Raw genomic sequence first — 16,825 nt, 5'->3', positions numbered from 1 at the left:
GGGCAGCATACTGTGGGGTAAGCAACTTCTTTTTCTATATACAGCATTTCACATGGAACTGAATATCTGAAACTGCATGAAGCTCCTTTATAGCCTTTTGTGCCAGAGGGAGTTTCAATGCAAGTGACATTTACTGACTGGAATAAGGACACAGTCAGTTAGCACAGTCACAGTTATATAGCAGGCTATAAGAAAAACCATATATGCCAATGTCTAGACCCCTGATGGGTATAGATCCTTATGCCCTTGCAGACCAAGAATCAGTGTAGATATCTTGAGTATGACATTTCGTGCCATACGGGTTTCTACGAAGAGACTTTATTTAAAAAGATTGAGAGAAACAACCATTCAATCAACTTCTTATTTAGCTCTATTTAGCAAGATAGAAGTAAAAGTATTCATTCAGAACTCAAGAATGGTGATGTGCTGCATACTGTAGCCCAAGAATTGGAGTAGACATCTGTTTCTGCATTATTGTATACATGGAACTGAAGAGTTGAAATTTCGTGAAGCTCTCCGCAAGCATTTCGCGCCAGAGAGGTGATGAAATGAGTGACTTTACTGAATGGAGAAAACATGTCACTCAGTACATGCACTCTTACTGAGCACGCTAGATGAAAAACGGCTAATGCAGGAGACTAAACTCCATTTATATAGCGTTTCGTGCCATACGGGTTTCAATCAAGAGTTTATGATAAGATTGAGAGGAACAAGTATTTCAATCAACTTTCTTCTTTACCTTTAGTTAGCAGGACAGAAGAAAAATGGTTTATACAGAACTCAGGCCGCCTGATGGGCTGTACACTAAAGTGCAAGGATCATGGTAGCCACCTTCTGTTTCTATGTTATTATTTAACACGGAACTGAACAGATGAAATTTCGTGAGGTTCTCCTTGAACGTTTCGTGCCAGAGTGGTATCAATGCAAGTGTTTTTCACAGATAAGAGAAAAGGCACAGGAATTCGACACATCACTTAATTTAGCAGGGAAGAAGAAAAATGATCCATGCAGAAAAACTGGACTCCTTTTGTGCCAGAGACTGCGGAGCAAGGATCAGTATTGTTGTCATTGTTGAAATTTCAAGAAACGTTCATGTGACATTTCGTGCCATGCGGGTTTCAACTCAAGAGGCTATGACATCCTTGAGAAAAACAAGAATGCAACCAACTTTCTAACTTTCGTTAGCAAGATAGAAGGAAAATGGTTCAGAAAGAATTCAAGTCTGCTGATTGGCTGCACAGTGCACTGCAACGATCGGGGTAGAGAGCTTCTGTTTCTGAATTATTATTTTACAAGGACCTGAACATATGGAATTTTGAGAAGCTCCCTTCCCTTGGGGTTTTACAGATTGGAGAAAAGGCACATTCACTCTTCACCTTCTTTTTAACTTAGCTGGCTAGAAGAAAAATGACCCATGCAGAAGACTTGACGCCTTTTCTGCTGAGCACCGCAGAGCAAGGATCAGTATAGCTATCTTCTGTGACTGTATTGCTGTTGGTAAATGAAATATAACATTTGAAATTTGAATGAAGAGTTCATCCATCATTTCATACCATTCGGGACTGAATGCTTAGATAAGATTGAGAGATTCCATTCTACATGAAAAATTTCCACCTCAGGACCTTCCGCAGGGCGGCCTCCATGTCCCGGTTCCTCGGGCTGTAGATGAGAGGGTTCTGGGTGGGGGCCACCGTGTAGAACACGGACACCAGCAGGTCCAGCGTCAAGGTGGAATCTGAGGGAGGCTTGAGGTGGGTAAAGAAGGAAGTGGAGAGAAACAAGATGACGACGACGAGGTCAGGCAGGCAGGTGGAGAATTCTTGGGCCCGGCCCTCGGAGGCCGGCATCCTCATTACAGCCCTGGAGATGCGCACATACGAGACAATGATGCCGACGAAACTACCGAGGCCCTGAAACACGCTGAGGGCCATAACGGCGATCTCGTCGATGTAGCGTCTAGAACAGGAGAGCCGGATGAGGGAAGGGATGTCACAGAAGAACTGATGGATGGCTTTGGTGTCACAGAAGAGGAGAGAGAAAGTCACGGAGGTGTGGATGACTCCGTTTCAGCCCCCCGCCGAGCCATGAGGCGGTGACCATCTTCCCACAGGCCCCTCGGTCCATGATGACCTCGTAGCTCACGGAGAGGCAGATGGCGGCATAGCAGTCGTAGGACATGGCCGTGAGGAGGAACATCTCTGAGGCGACAAGCAGGACCACGAAGAAGAACTGGGTGGTACAGCCCAGGAAAGAAATGTATATACGGTCGGTCAGAGAGTTGTAGATGGATTTGGGCATAGTGACGGAGATGTAGCAGAGGTCGAGGACAGACAGGTTCCTGAGGAAGAAGTACATGGGAGTCTGGAGGCGCCAGTCGAGGGAGGTGACAGCGACCATGTGGAGATTCACCGTCAGGGCCGCCAGGTGGACCAGGAGGAACAGCGCGGCCTGGACCAGCTGCAGCTCCCAGACCTCCGAGAATCCCAGGAGCAGGAATTCCCTCAACGCCGTGTGGTTGCCCATTTCTTCCTTGTGGGGAAATAGGGAATAAGGTCCTGTGGGATGGATGGAGGTGAAAATATTATGTTATCCAAGCAGTGTGGTCCAGTGACTAGAGCACGGGCGTGGGAGTCAGAAGACCTGGGCTTTACTCCCGGTTCTGCCATGTGCCTGCTGTGTGACCTTGGGCAAGTCACTTCACTTCTCTGGACCCCAGTTACCTCAACTGCAAAATGAGGATTAAATCCTACTCTTTCCTCCTTTTCATTTTCTCTGCACCCAGGGTGTGATGTCTACAGATGAGAGACATTCAATCAATACCATTGATTGATTGATGGATTGACTTTTGGGAAATGCTGCTCAGGAAGGGAAATATTTAAGAGAAATCCCAACAGCTTTAATTTTTCTCCAAAATGAGGAAAGCTGCAACTACAGCTGAACCCAAGCTCCTCCAGTTTTCATTATTAAAAAAAATAATAATGATGGCATTTGTTAAGCACTTACTATGTGCCTAGCACTGTTCTAAGCGCTGGGGTAGATCCAAGGTAATCAGGTTGCCCCACGTAGGGCTCACAGATTTAGTCCCCATTTTACCGATAAGGGAACTGCGGCACAGAGAAGTTAAGCGATTTGCACAAAGTCACGGATCTGATGACAGAGGCGGGATTAAAACCCATGACCTCTGACTCACAATCCCACGCTGTTTCCACTAAACCATGCTGCTTCTCCGAATCAATCAATCAATCAATCAGTCAATCGATCAATGGCATTTATTGGCTATTTGCAGAGCACTGTACTAAATGCTGGGGAGAGTGCAATTCAACAGAATTAGCAGACATGTTTCCTGCCCACAATGGGCTTTCAGTCTAGAGGGGGAGACAGACATTAATATAAATAAAGAAATATGATACAAGGCTCCATATCACGGGCCACGGCAGGATGGAGGGCAGGTTAAGACTTCATTCATTCAGTCGTATTTATTGACCAAGGGGGTAGAGCAGACGGAGGGAGTTGCGTCCACGGGGAGAGGAGGAGGAGCAGGGGAAAAGGGGGGCTCGGTCTGGGAAGGCCTCCTGAAGGAGGTGAGCTCTCAGCAGGGCTTTGAAGGGAGGAAGGGAGCTAGCTTGGTGGATGTGTGGAGCGGGGGCATTCCAGGCCAGGGGAAGGGCGTAATAAACTCTATTACATTGGACTTTTCCAATCGCTCATTCAGTGCTCTGCACACAGTGAGCGCTGGATAATACCACTGATTCTTTGACTAACGTCTGCCTCTAACTCTAGACCGTAAGCTCGTTCATTCCTTCATTCAGTCATATTTTGAGCGCTAACCGTGTGCAAAGCACTGGACTAAGCGCTTGGAAATCAATCAATCAATCAATCAATCAATCGTATTTATTGAGCGCTTACTCTGTGCAGAGCACTGTACTAAGCGCTTGGGAAGTACAATTTGGCAACATATAGAGACGGTCCCTACCCAACAGTGGGCTCACAATCTAGAAGGGGGAGACAGAGAACAAAACCAAACATATTAACAAAATAAAATAAATAGAAATGGACAGAGAGAAACAGAGAGGGGGCAGAGAAACAGAGAGACAGAGAAGGAGAGGAAGAAATAGAGAAATGGAGAGAGAGAGAGAGAGAGAGAGAGAGAGAGAGAGAGAGAGAGAGAGAGAGAGAGAGAGAGAGAGAGAGAGAGAAATAGAGAGGGGGCAGAGAAACAGAGACAGAGGAAGAGAGGAAGAAATAGAGAAATGGAGAGAGAGAGAGTCCAATTCGGCTACAGATAGAGACAATCCCTACCCAACAAGGGGCTCACAGTCTAGAAGGGGGAGACAGACAACAAAAGAAAACAAGGAGACAGGCATAAACAAACCAAGTAGCCTGGCAGTGGACAGCGAACGTGTCTACCCACTCTGAACTAGTGTGCTTTCCCAAGCGCTACGTGCAGTGCTCTACACCCAGTAAGCCCCCATTGATTGATGGATTCCCTCCTTAGCCCTTACAATTACCCGGGTCTCAGGCACCGCACTCACGATCGCCAGAAAGTGCTCTAGATCTCTGATGGTCTTCCCATCTGAGCCCAGAACGGTGGCCAATGCTCTCAGAACAATCGTTAAGCAATTATATTAGTAGTAGTAGTAGTAGTAGTATTAGTATTAGTAGTAGTAGTAGTAGTAGTAGTAGTAGTAGTATGGTATTTGTTAAGCACTCACTATGCCTTTATTATGGCATTTGTTAAGCACTTACTGTATTCTTGTTATCGTTGTGGAATCTTCTTCGAGGATGAAGGACAACTATCAATCAATCAATGGTATCTACTAAGGAATTCAGTGCTTAGTACAGTGCTCTACACATGGTAGGCCCTCAATAAATACCCTTGATGATGATGATGATGCACAGGACTGTACTAAGCGCTTGGGAGCTTTCGATACAACAGAGTTGGTAGATGTGATTCCTGTCCACTCTTAGATTGTAATCTGTATGAGGAACAGGGACCGTGTTTAATTCCCCATCTGTGTACTTTCTCCTGTCATTTATGATAATAATGATAATAATGATGATGACACTTGTTAAGCGCTTACTATGTGCCAAGCACTGTTCTAAGTGCTGGGGGGATACAAGGTTATCATGTTATCCCACGTGGGGCTTACAGTCTTCATCCCCATTTTCCAGATAAGGTAACTGAGGCTCAGAGAAGTGAAGTGACTTGCCCAAAGTCAAACAGCTGACAAGTGGCGGAGTCGGGATTAGAACCCATGACCTCTGACTCACAAGCCCGGGCTCTTTCCACTGAGCCACGCTGCTTCTCTTATTCATTTATTCATTCATTCATTCAATCGTATTTATTGAGCCCTTGCTGTGTGCAGAGTACTGTACTAAGCGCTTGGGAAGTACAAGTCTTCATTCAGTCGTATTAATTGAGCTCTTACTATGTGCAGAGCACTCCACTAAGCGCTTGGTACAGTGCTCTTCCCCGGCAGAGTACAGGGCCTTCCCCGGAAGGCCCGGGGATAAAGTGGGAGAGCTTCCTGGAGACCGCCCAATGGAAAACTTCTTCTTTGACCCTCTCCGGCTTCAGGGGAATGGGCTCTCTGGTTTCAGTTGGGGTTTCACAACCTAGAACGAACAAAAATGAAAGTCAGCCATCTCTTGGGTTGCTTATTCGTGTTATGGGAGAAAACGTGTTATTTTGTCTACCAAGTAGAAGATTTGGGGGGGGGGGGGTGGAGATGTCAACCAATCTATCAATCACTGGCATTTATTGAGTGCTTGCTATGTGCAGAACACTGTACTAAGCTCTTGGGAGAGCAAAATGCAACATAATTAACACTAAAATTAGTGTCGAAGAGGAGAAGAGGATTCCGATTATGCAACAATGTGAGACAAACAGAAATGACTCACCGTCAGCTTTAAAACACTCAAAAATGGTACGATTATTATGTAGTTATAATATAGGATTTCTTTATACTGTTTACTTACTGATCTGCCCAGTGTGGGCAGGAATTGTCTCTCTATATTGCTGAACTGTACTTTCCAAGCGCTTAGTACAGTGCTCTACACACAGTAAGTGCTCAATAAATACGACTGAATGAATGAATGCTCTGCACCCAGTAAGCACTTAATGAATGCAATTACGACTTCTACTACGTACCTATGAGAAGTACATAGCACCTATGTACTAAGTGAAGCAGCGTGGCTCAGTGGAAAAAGCAGGGGCTTGGGAGTCAAAGGTCATGGGTTCAAATCCCGCCTCGGCCACTTGTCAGCTGTGTGACTTTGGGCAAGTCACTTCACTTCTCTGGGCCTCAGTTCCCTCATCTGTAAAATAGGGATGAAGACTGTGAGCCCCACGTGGGACAATCTGATTATCTTGTATCCTCCCCAGCGCTTAGAACAGTGCCTTGCACATAGTAAGCACTTTACAAATGCTATTATTATTATTATTATTATTATTATTATTATTGTTATTGCTATCTGAACGTGAATCCCTGGACCACAGGTTAAGTGGATTTTCCAAACAGCGCTTAGAATAGCGTTTGACGCCTAGTAAGCGCTTAAGAAATGCCATCAAAACAAACAACAAAACCTCAGGTGTGCCAGGAGATTAGCAAAGGCCTCGCAGGAAGTGCAGTGTCTCAGGTGGTTTCACTCTGTCTCTGAGCTCCTTGGTCTTCCCTAGACAAGCACCCCAACTAGTGAAAGCGGTGACAGGGGTGGACACAGTGATACAACGATGGCCCGCCACACCTCCCAACAGGAAAAGGATAAAATATCCCACTCCCACCACGGCTCGGCTCGTTCCGGCTTCTTCTCGAAAGGAGAGGAGGTGACCATCAGAGATTTGCTCTTGGGTTCCAGCTTTTGGAGAAGAGGAGGCGGACGAGATTGGTTGACTCTATCCCTCCCATCTCAGGTGGTGACGTGAGAACTCTATGTACCATTCTATCCGTTGTCAGGTTGTCAGGAAAAGTGGTGTGGGGTTTAGTGGCCACAGCGGAGAAGCAGTGTGGCCTATTGGAAAGAGCCCGGGCCTGGAAGCCAGAAGGACCTGGGTTCTAATCCCGGCTCTGACGCTTGCCCACTGACTGTCTGCCTTGGGACAAGTCACTTGGCTTCTCTGTGCCTCAGTGACCTCAACCGTAAAATGGGGATTAAGACTGTGAGCCTCATGTGGGACAGGGACTGTGTCCAACTTGATTAGCTTGAATCTACCCCAGCGCTTAGTATATCGCCGGGCACGTAGTAAGTGCTAAACATATACCATAAAAAATACATTTTTCCTGAAAGGATCCAGAGAGTCTCTATGCATCCCTAGACTGCATTCTCATCTATTTATTTATTTTTATTTATGTATTATTTATTAAGCACTCCCCATGCTTAATGTACTGTTCTAAGCACTGTAGTAATAATAATAATAATAATAATAATAATAATAATAATAATAATAATAATAATAATAATGGCATTTATTAAGCGCTTACTATGTGCAAAGCATTGGGGAGGCTAGAAAGTGATCAGATTGCCCCACGGGGAGCTTACAGTCAATCCCCATTTTACAGATAAGGCAACTGAGGGACAAAGAAGTTAAGTGACTTGCCCAAAGTCATACAGCTGACAACTGGTGGACCCGGGATTTGAACACATGATCCCTGACTCCAAAGCCCGGTCTCTTTCCACTGAGCCACGCTGCTTCTCGTGGCTCTTGTACCTTCTCGTAGATACAAGTTAATCTGTTTGGATGGAGTTCTTATTTATTTATTTTATAATTTTTATTTATTTATTATTTATTAAGTGCTCCCCACGTTTCAATCACTGTTCCAAGCACTGGGGTAGATACAGTTTAATCTCTTTGGATGCTGTTCCGGTCCCAGATAGAGCTCACAGTTTAAGTAGGAAGGAATACAAGCTCAGTGAGGTCAGGGAATGTGTCTATCAATTCTGTTGTACTCTCCAAGTGCTTAGTATAGCACACAGTGAACACTCAATAAGTACCACCGGATGATCGATATTGATGTGGGGATAAGGGGTGCATACTAATGGAAAGAGCAGAGGGTTGGGAGTCACTTCCCTGCTGTGTGATCTTGGACAAATCACTTAAATTCTCTATGACTCAGTTTCCTCATCTATACAATGAGCATTAAAATATCTGTTTTCCTTTCTCTTAGACTATAAGCCCCGTCTAGGATGGGAACTGCATCTGATCTAGTAATAATAATAATAATTATGGTATTTGTTAAGCACTAACTATGTGCCAAGAACTGGTCTAAGCACAAGGTAATCAGGTTGTCCCACGTGGGGCTCCCAGTCTTAATCCCCATTTTACAGATGAGGGAACTGAGGCGCAGAGAAGTGAAGTGACTTGCCGAAAGTCACCCAGCTGATATGTGGCAGAACCAGGATTAGAACCCACGACCTCTGACTCCCAGGCCCGGGATATTTCCACTAAACCACGATTGGACTTTATCCATTCCAGCGTTTAGAACATAGTATGTGCTCAACAAATGCCACAAGTAATAATAATGATGGTATTTGTTAAGCGCTTACTATGTGCAAAACACTGTTCTAAGCGCTGGGGCAGATACAAGGTGATCAGGTTGTCCCATGTGGGGCTCACAATCTTAATCCCCATTTTTCAGATGAGGGAACTGAGGCACAGAGAAGTTAAGTGACTTGCCCAAAGTCACACTGCTGACAATTGGCGTAGCCGGGATTTGAAACCGTGACCTCTGACTCCAAAGCCCATGCTCTTTCCACTGAGCAACGCTGCTTCTCTCTGAGCCACGCTACTCCGGTGATTCGAACATATTATTATTATTATGGTATTTACAGTCTAATAGAAAATGGGTATCCTCAAACTGGCTGTGTGTCATCAATCAATTGGTCAATCAATGGTATTTATTAAACCTATCAATTAATCGTACTTATTACGATTATCCCAGCCAGAGCACTGTGCTAAGCACTAGGGAGAGTATAATATAACAGATCTGGTTGACATGTTCCTTGTCCACAAGCAGTTTATAGTCTAGAAGGGGAAGCAGCCATTGATTAATCCAGGCATAAATCAATGGCATGTATTGAGGGCTGACCATGCACTGAGAACTGTACTAAGTACTTGGGAGAGTCAAATACGTGTCACCATGATCTTGCACATCAGAAGAAAGTAGGAATAGTAGTAAAAGTATTTACAAAGAGCTTACTGTGTGATGATTTGACACATTTGTAATGGCTAAAAACGGTTTTCTACACAGCTAGGACATCTTATCTCTGGGAAGGAAGTGGTCAACGGCACGGCGCTGACAGGATTCCTCCTGCTGGAATTCTCGGAGGTCCGGGAGCTGCATCTAGTCCAGGCTGCGCTGTTCCTCCTGGTCTACCTGGCGGCCCTGATGGAGAATCTCCTCCTCGTCGCCACCACCGCCCTCGACCGGCGCCTCCACACCCCCATGTACTTCTTCCTCAGTAACCTGCCCGTCCTCGACCTCTGCTACATCTCCGTCACCGTCCCCAAATCCATCCACAACTCCCTGACCGACCGCAGAGAAATCTCTGTCCCGGTTTGCATCTCTAAAGTCTTCTTAGTAATCACCCTTGCCGGTGTCGAAGTGGCCTTCCTCACGGCGAAGTCCTACGACCGTTACGCCGCCATCTGCCTGCCCCTGCTCTACGAAGTCATCATGAGCAGAGGGGCCTACGGGAAGATAGCTGCCGCCTCCTGGCTGGGTGGTACCGTGAGAGTCGCCACGCACGCCGCCGCCACCTTCTCTGTTGGCTTCGGCGGGTCCAACGTGATGCGCCACTTCTTCTGTGATGCTCCCCAAATGATGGAACTTTCATGCCCCAGTGGGAGCCTCCAGGAGATTGGAGTCACGGTCTTCTCCGCCGTTCTGAACGTCTCATGTCTCGTCTCCATCGTCGTCTCGTATGTGCACACCTTGCGGACCGTGCTGAGGATGCCAGCCGCCGAGGACCGGGCCAAAGACCTCTCCACCTGTCTGCCCCACCTCACCGTGGTGATTCTATTCATCTCCACGGGAACTGTCGTGCACCTCGAGCCGCCCTCAGACTCCTCCTCCACGCTGGACCTGCTGTTGTCTGTGTTCTACACGGTGGTGCACCCCGCCATGAATCCCCTCATCTACAGCCTGAGGAATCGGGATGTGAAGGCCGCCCTGAGGAGGGTGCTGGGAGTGAGATGATGGCTCTGAGAAACAGGGACACAGGGATGGGTACCTTTGGGGGAAAAATCCTGTAGGAAACACATCACTTTCTTAATAATAATAATGTTCACATTTGTTAAGCGCTTACTATGCGCGAGGAACTGTTCTAAGCACTCAGGTAGATACAAGGTCATCAGGTTGTCCCACGTGGGTCTCACAGTCTTATTCCCCATTTTACAGATGAGGAAACTGAGGTCCAGAGAAGTGAAGTGACTTGCCTAAAGTCATACAAGTGACAAGTGGTGGAGCCGGGATTTAAACCCACGAGCTCTGACTGCCAAGCCCCGGATGTTTCCACTATGCCACGCTGCTTCTCCTCTCTTCTTCTAGGGAAGACTCAGGCAATCAATCACTCCATTAATCTACCAAATGTTTTTTAATGGTAGTTGTTGAGCATTTACTATGTGCCAGGCGCTGAACTAAGCGCCGGGGTAGATACAAACTCATCAGGTTGGACACCGTCCCTGTCCCACATGGTAATCACTCCCAGTTCGCTAGTGGAACCCTGAAACAAACTCCATTTAACGGTATCACTAGTACTTAGCGAGCACTTACTGCGCAGAGCACTGTACTAAGCACTTGGGACAATACAACCCTGTTGGTAGAAACGTTCCCTGCCCACATCCATTTTACAAACTATGTAAGCAGCAACCCCTGAACTAAACCACCCAGACCTGTAATTCTAGAGCAAAGCATACAAGCCTGAATAGCAGTGTGAAGAGTGGAAAGTGCGCAGGGCATGGTGTCAGTAGGCCCTGAGTTCTAATTCCGCCTCCACCGCTTGCCCGCTGTGTGACCTTGGGCAAGTCACTTCACTTCCTCGGGCCTCAGGTACCTCATCTGAAAAATGGGGATTAAGACCGTGAATCCAACGTGGGACAGGGGCTGCGTCCACCCCGACTAGTTTACATCAACCCCAGCCCTTAATACAGTGTCTGACCCATAGTAAGGACTTAGTAGCAACACCAAGAAGTAGGAGAAAGAATCAGAAGCAGTCAAGGGTGTGTCTGTAAACAGACTGGCCTTTGTCTCAGCAGAAACTAAAGTCATAAATGGAAATGAGAGACTGAACTCTTCGCATTGCACCCAGAATTCCACACATCCAGCACAGTTCTGCCAATGCCAGGCGAAACAAGAACCAAGGAGGGAAAGCGAGCTTGCAGCCATAAGAATTGGGATAATAATAATGCTGATGACATTTATTAAGCACTTACTATGTGCAAAGCACTGTTCTAAGCGCTGATCTGGCGGGAGCAGTGGGGGGAACAATTCAGAGAGCTGGAGGTCCAACAAAAAGATGCAGATGAATAATACTAATAATAATTTAGGTATTTGTTAAGTGCTTACTATGTGCCAAGCACTGTTCTAAGCGCTGGGTAGATACAAGCTAATCAGGTTGTCCCACATGGGGCTCACAGTCTTAATCCCCATTTTCCAGATGAGGTAACCGAGGCAAAGAGAAGTGAACTGACTTGCCCAAAGTCACACAGCCTACAAGTGCTGGATTCGGGATTAAAACCCACGACCTCTGACTCCCAAGCCCGGGCTCTTTCCACTATGCCACGCTGCTTCTCTATGATGAAGGCCTTCCCAGACTAAGCCCCCCTTTTTCTCAGCTCCCACCCATCCACATCACCTCAGCTCACTCCCTTTGCTCTTCCCCGCCACTCCACATCCCACAGCACTTATAATAATAATAATAATGGTATTTGTTAACCGCTTACTATGTGTGAAGCACTGTTCTAAGCCCTGGGGGGGATACAAGGGTGATTCGGTTGTCCCACGTGCGGCTCACAATCTTAATCCCCATTTTCCAGATGAGGGAACTGAGGAACAGAGAAGTTAAGCGACTTGCCCAAAGTTATACAGCAGACAAATCACGGAGCCAGGATTTGAACCCATGACCTCAGACTCCCAAGTCCGTTATCTTTCCACTGAGCCACGCTGCTTCTCTGATTTATGCATATATGTATTATACGTGTACTTCTCTTTATTTCTATGGATGTCTGTATACTTGTTTTGATGTGTACGCATATATAATTTTGTTTATTTATATTGATGCCTGTTTACTTGTTTTGATGTCTGTCTTCCCCCTTCTAGACTGTAAGCCCTGTGTGGGCAGGGACTGTCTCTATTGCTGAATTGCACTTTCCAAGCTCTTAGTACAGTGCTGTGCACACAGTAAGTGCTCAATAAATGCGATTGAATGAATGGATGAATGAAGGATGCAGATCAAGAATGAAGACGCTTGTCATGCTGTCCATGCTGTTATTCATTCATTCACTCGATCGTATATAATAATAATAATGGTATTTATTAAGTGCTTACTATGTGCCAAGCGCTGACCTAAGTGCTGGGGTAGATACAAAGTTATCAGGTTGTCCCATGTGCCAAGCACTGCTCTAAGCGCTGGGGAGGTTACAAGATGATCAGGTTGTCCCACGGGGGGCTCACAGTCTTCATCCCCATTTTACAGATGAGTTAACTGAGGCCCAGAGAAGTGAATTGACTTGCCCAAAGTCACACAGTTGACAAGTGGTGGAGCTGGGTTTTGCTTTGTTGGCTGTCTCCGCCCTTCTAGACTGTGACCCCATTGTTGGGTAGGGATTGTCTCCATCTGTGGCCGAATTGTACTTTCCAAGCGCTTGGTACAGTGCTCTGCAAGCAGTAAGTGCTCAATAAATACGATTGAATGAATGAATGAGCGAACAAGCTGGAACTAATCCATCAGTGGTATTTATTGAGCCCTTACTGTGTAGAGAACACTGTAGTAAGTGCTTGGGAGAGCCCAGTAGAGCAGACGTGGTAGACATAATGGTCCCCAGAAAAAGTGGTAGGGAACAGAGGAGGATGAGAAGGGGGGACAGAGAGGGAACGTGCTAGAAAAATATACGGAAAATCGAGTTTCTCTCTATTTTTGTTAGAACCTGTTGGCATGCAAAATCCATATCCTAATTCTCCCTTTTCAGTGTTACATGACCAGAATTTCCTTCTAGGAATCTAGCCTCAATCCCACCTGCTTCAGGGTCAGCTACTGACTCTTATCCTGGCTCAAGAGGAGGCGTAATGAAAACCCTTCCCCTTCTGAGCTGAGAAGAACCCTTGGAAGATTCTCCACTCCAGGGTAGGTATTCAAAGAGCTCCATGTTTCTTCGAGAGATCGAATTTCCTCCCCTTTTCTCGCCCCTCTCCACATTCTTCCACCTTTCTCTGGAACCGGGGTGTCCAAAGGGGGACCCAGGAAAGCAGTGTGGCTCAGTGGAAAGAGCCTGGGCTTGGGAGTCAGAGGTCATGGGCTCTACTCCTGGCTCCGCCACTTGTCAGCTGTGTGACCTTGGGCAAGTCACTTCACCTCTCTGGGGCTCAGTTAACTCATCGGGAAAATGGGGATTAAGACTGTGAGCCCCACGTGGGACAACCCGATTACCTTGTATCTACCCCAGCGCTTAGGACAGCGCTAGGCACATAGTAAGTACTTAACAAATACCATCATTATTATTATTATTGTCTTAGAATCGGAGCTCCTTGGGGGCCAAGAGCCCTATCTATGTCACTCCCAGACCTTAGCAGAGTGCTTTGCACATAGTAAGAGTGAAATGAATACCATTCCTACTACATCAGAACGTCACTGAATCTGCACGGGGGAACGATCAATGCTACTGCTGGATGACCTTGGGTAAGTCACTTAACTTCTCTGTGCCTCAGTTACTTCATCTATAAAACGGGGATGAAGACTGTGAGCCCCACGTGGGACAACCTGATTACCTTGTATCTACCCCAGCGCTTAGAACAGTGCTTGGCACATAATAAGTACTTAACAAATACCATTATTATTATTGTTATTATTACTACTACTACTGACTTGCTTTTTCTCTGGTTCTCTTTCTCACTTGCTTTCTCCTGTTTTTCTCTCCCTTTCACTTCTTCATACGTTTTTCTCCTTCCCTCTCTTTTCCTCCTGCTGGCTCCCATTTTTTCTCTCGTCCTCTTGCTATTTTTCTCTCTATCAATCTCTCCCTCTCGTTTTTCTCTCCCTATCATTTTTTCTTGCACTTTTTTCTCCCTCTCCTCTCTTTACCCCACTCTCAATTTTTCATTCCATCTCCCTCTCTATTCCCTCGCTTTCTCTGTCTCTGGTTTTTCTCTCTCTTGCTTTCACGCTGTTTTCTCCTTCTCACTCTGTCCCGCTTTTTCTCTCCCTCTCACTCTTTCCCCTTTCCCTCACCTTTTCTCTCCCTTATGCTCTCTCTCACTCCCTCTTGCTTTTCTCCCCGCTCACTCTCTCTCGTACTTTTTCTCCCTTTCACTTGCTTTCCCTCACTCCCTCTCTCTTGCTTTTTCTCTCCTTTATACTTTTCCTTTCACGCCCTTATTTTTCTTTTCCTCTCACTCTCACTCTTGCACCTTTTTCTCCCACTCCCTCGGTTTCCTCCGTCTTTCTTTTTCTCTCCCTTTCACTCTCCCTTGCTCTTTCGTTTTTTCTCCCCCCATGATATTTTTCCCTCTCTCTCTGTCTTGCCTTTTCTTGCCCACACGCTCTTTCCCTCATTTTTTCCTCTTGGCTTTTCTCTCCCTTGGACTCTCTTTCCCTCACTCTCTCACTTTTTCTCTTCCTTTCTCTTTCCCTCACTCCCCCTCTCTCATTTTCCCCACCTTTTCCTCTTTCCCACTCCCTTTTTCCATCCATTTCTCTCCCTGCCTCCCTCACTCTTTTTTTGCTCCCTCACTCTTATTTTTTCTCTCCTCCTTCCTCTCTTCCCCTCTCCCTCTTTCTCTCATCCTCTCTCTTTCCCTGCCTCCTTCGCTTTTCCTACAAGGACGATGCCGAATGGCACTTCTTGGGAGGACTTTGCCTTGGTGGGTTTCTCTGCTCAGCCCCAGTTAGAGAAGATCCTCTTCGTGGTTGTCTTGTACCTGCTAACCCTGGTGGGCAACACCGCCATCATTTCGGTGACCTGCCTGGATCTCTGTCTCTATACGCCCATGTACTTCTTCATGTCTCACCTCTCCCTCGTGGACCTCTGCGTCACCACCAGCATCGTCCCCCAGCTTCTGTGCAACCTCCGGGACCCCACCAAGACCATCACCGTGGTCGGTCGTGCCGTGTAGCCCTATGCCTCCCTGGCCCTGGGGTCGACGCAGTGTGTCCTTCTGGCTGTCATGGCCTTGGACTGTTACACCGCCATCTGCCCACCCCTTCACTACACTACCATCATGCACCCGTGGCTCTGCCGGGCCCTGGTGAGGTTAGCCTGGCTAAGCGGTGTGGGGGCCAGGCCACCGTAATCTTCCACCTGCCCCGCTGCGGGCACCGGCTACTTCCCCACTTCCTCTGTGAGATGCCCGCCCTGCTCAAACTGGCCTGTGTGGACGTCCGGGCCAATGAGATCCAGCTCTTCGTAGGAACTCTGGTCCTGATTCTCCTGCCCTTGAGCCTGATCACGGTCTCCTATGGGTCCATCGCCCGGGCCGTGCTGAGGATCAAGTCACGTCGGATCTGGAGGAAGGCCCTGGGTACCTGCGGGTCCCACCTCCTGGTGGTCACTCTCTTATACGGGCCCATCACGGTGGCCTACATCTGGCCCAACAGTTCCTTCTCTGGGACTTTGGACAAGTTCCTGACCCTCTTCTACACCGTGGTCACCCCCACCCTCAACCCGCTCATCTACACCCTGAGGAACAAGGATGTGAAGGGACAGGTGAGGAGGATTCTGGGAACAGACCAGAGTTCAGAAAAGGGCTAGCATCTTGAATCAAATTTGTCTAGAGTTCTGGAGAAGGGCGGGAAAGGTAGCAGCTAAAACAGACAACTCTGTACGTAAGGAATACAGATATCTGGACAAATATCGGACAGTGAGAATAATTGTGGTATCCGTTAAGCGCTTATCACGTGCCTAGCACTGAACCAAGCGCTGGGTTTAGGTACAAGATAGGTAGGTCCCACATGGGGCTCACAGTCTAAGTAGGAAGAACAGGTATCGAGGGAACTGAGGCGCGGAGAAGTTAAGTGAGTTGCCTAAGGTCACACTGCCCTTAAGTGGCAGAGTTAGGATGAGAACCCAAGTCCTCTAACTCCCAGGCCCATGTTCTCTCCACTAAGCCATGCTGCTTCTCTAAAATACCTCCGGGGGCACACATCCAAGGAATCCTAAGATTCGTATCCTGAATTACACTCAGAAACGTATGTATCCATTGATGAGACACTTTACGCTACAGGATTTGTGTTAATCAACTTTCCCACCTTCGCTGTGATGAATGCCTGCTTCCCTGTCTAGACTGCTGGCACCTTGTGGGCAGGAAACGTGTCTGTTATATTGCATTCTCACAAGTGCTTAGTACAGTGCTTTGCACATAGTAATCATTCAATAAATACCATTGATGGATAGATTAATGTCTGTCTCCCACTTTCGAATTTAAGCTTCTGTGGGCAGAGAATATGTCCACCAACTCTGTTTTATTGTTCTCTCCCAAGCGCATAGTACAGTGCTCTTCACACAGTAAGCGCTCAATAAATATGATTAACTGATTACTATAAATACTCTTAATGCTCTACTATTTCCCCTTTCTGCAGTCTATTTTTATGCCTGTCTTCCCCTGAAGATTCTTAG

At 46.9% G+C, this 16,825-nt stretch overlaps 1 pseudogene; it reads left to right on the top strand.

Annotated features, from left to right (window-relative positions):
• Positions 1–15,038: 15,038 nt before the first annotated feature.
• Positions 15,039–15,961, top strand: LOC119922831 (annotated as a pseudogene).
• The last annotated feature ends 864 nt before the right edge of the window (positions 15,962–16,825 follow it).

Source organism: Tachyglossus aculeatus, unplaced genomic scaffold, assembly GCF_015852505.1.
Source record: "Tachyglossus aculeatus isolate mTacAcu1 unplaced genomic scaffold, mTacAcu1.pri scaffold_126_arrow_ctg1, whole genome shotgun sequence".
NCBI lineage: Eukaryota > Metazoa > Chordata > Mammalia > Monotremata > Tachyglossidae > Tachyglossus > Tachyglossus aculeatus.
This window is presented reverse-complemented; position numbering and strand designations above follow the sequence as displayed.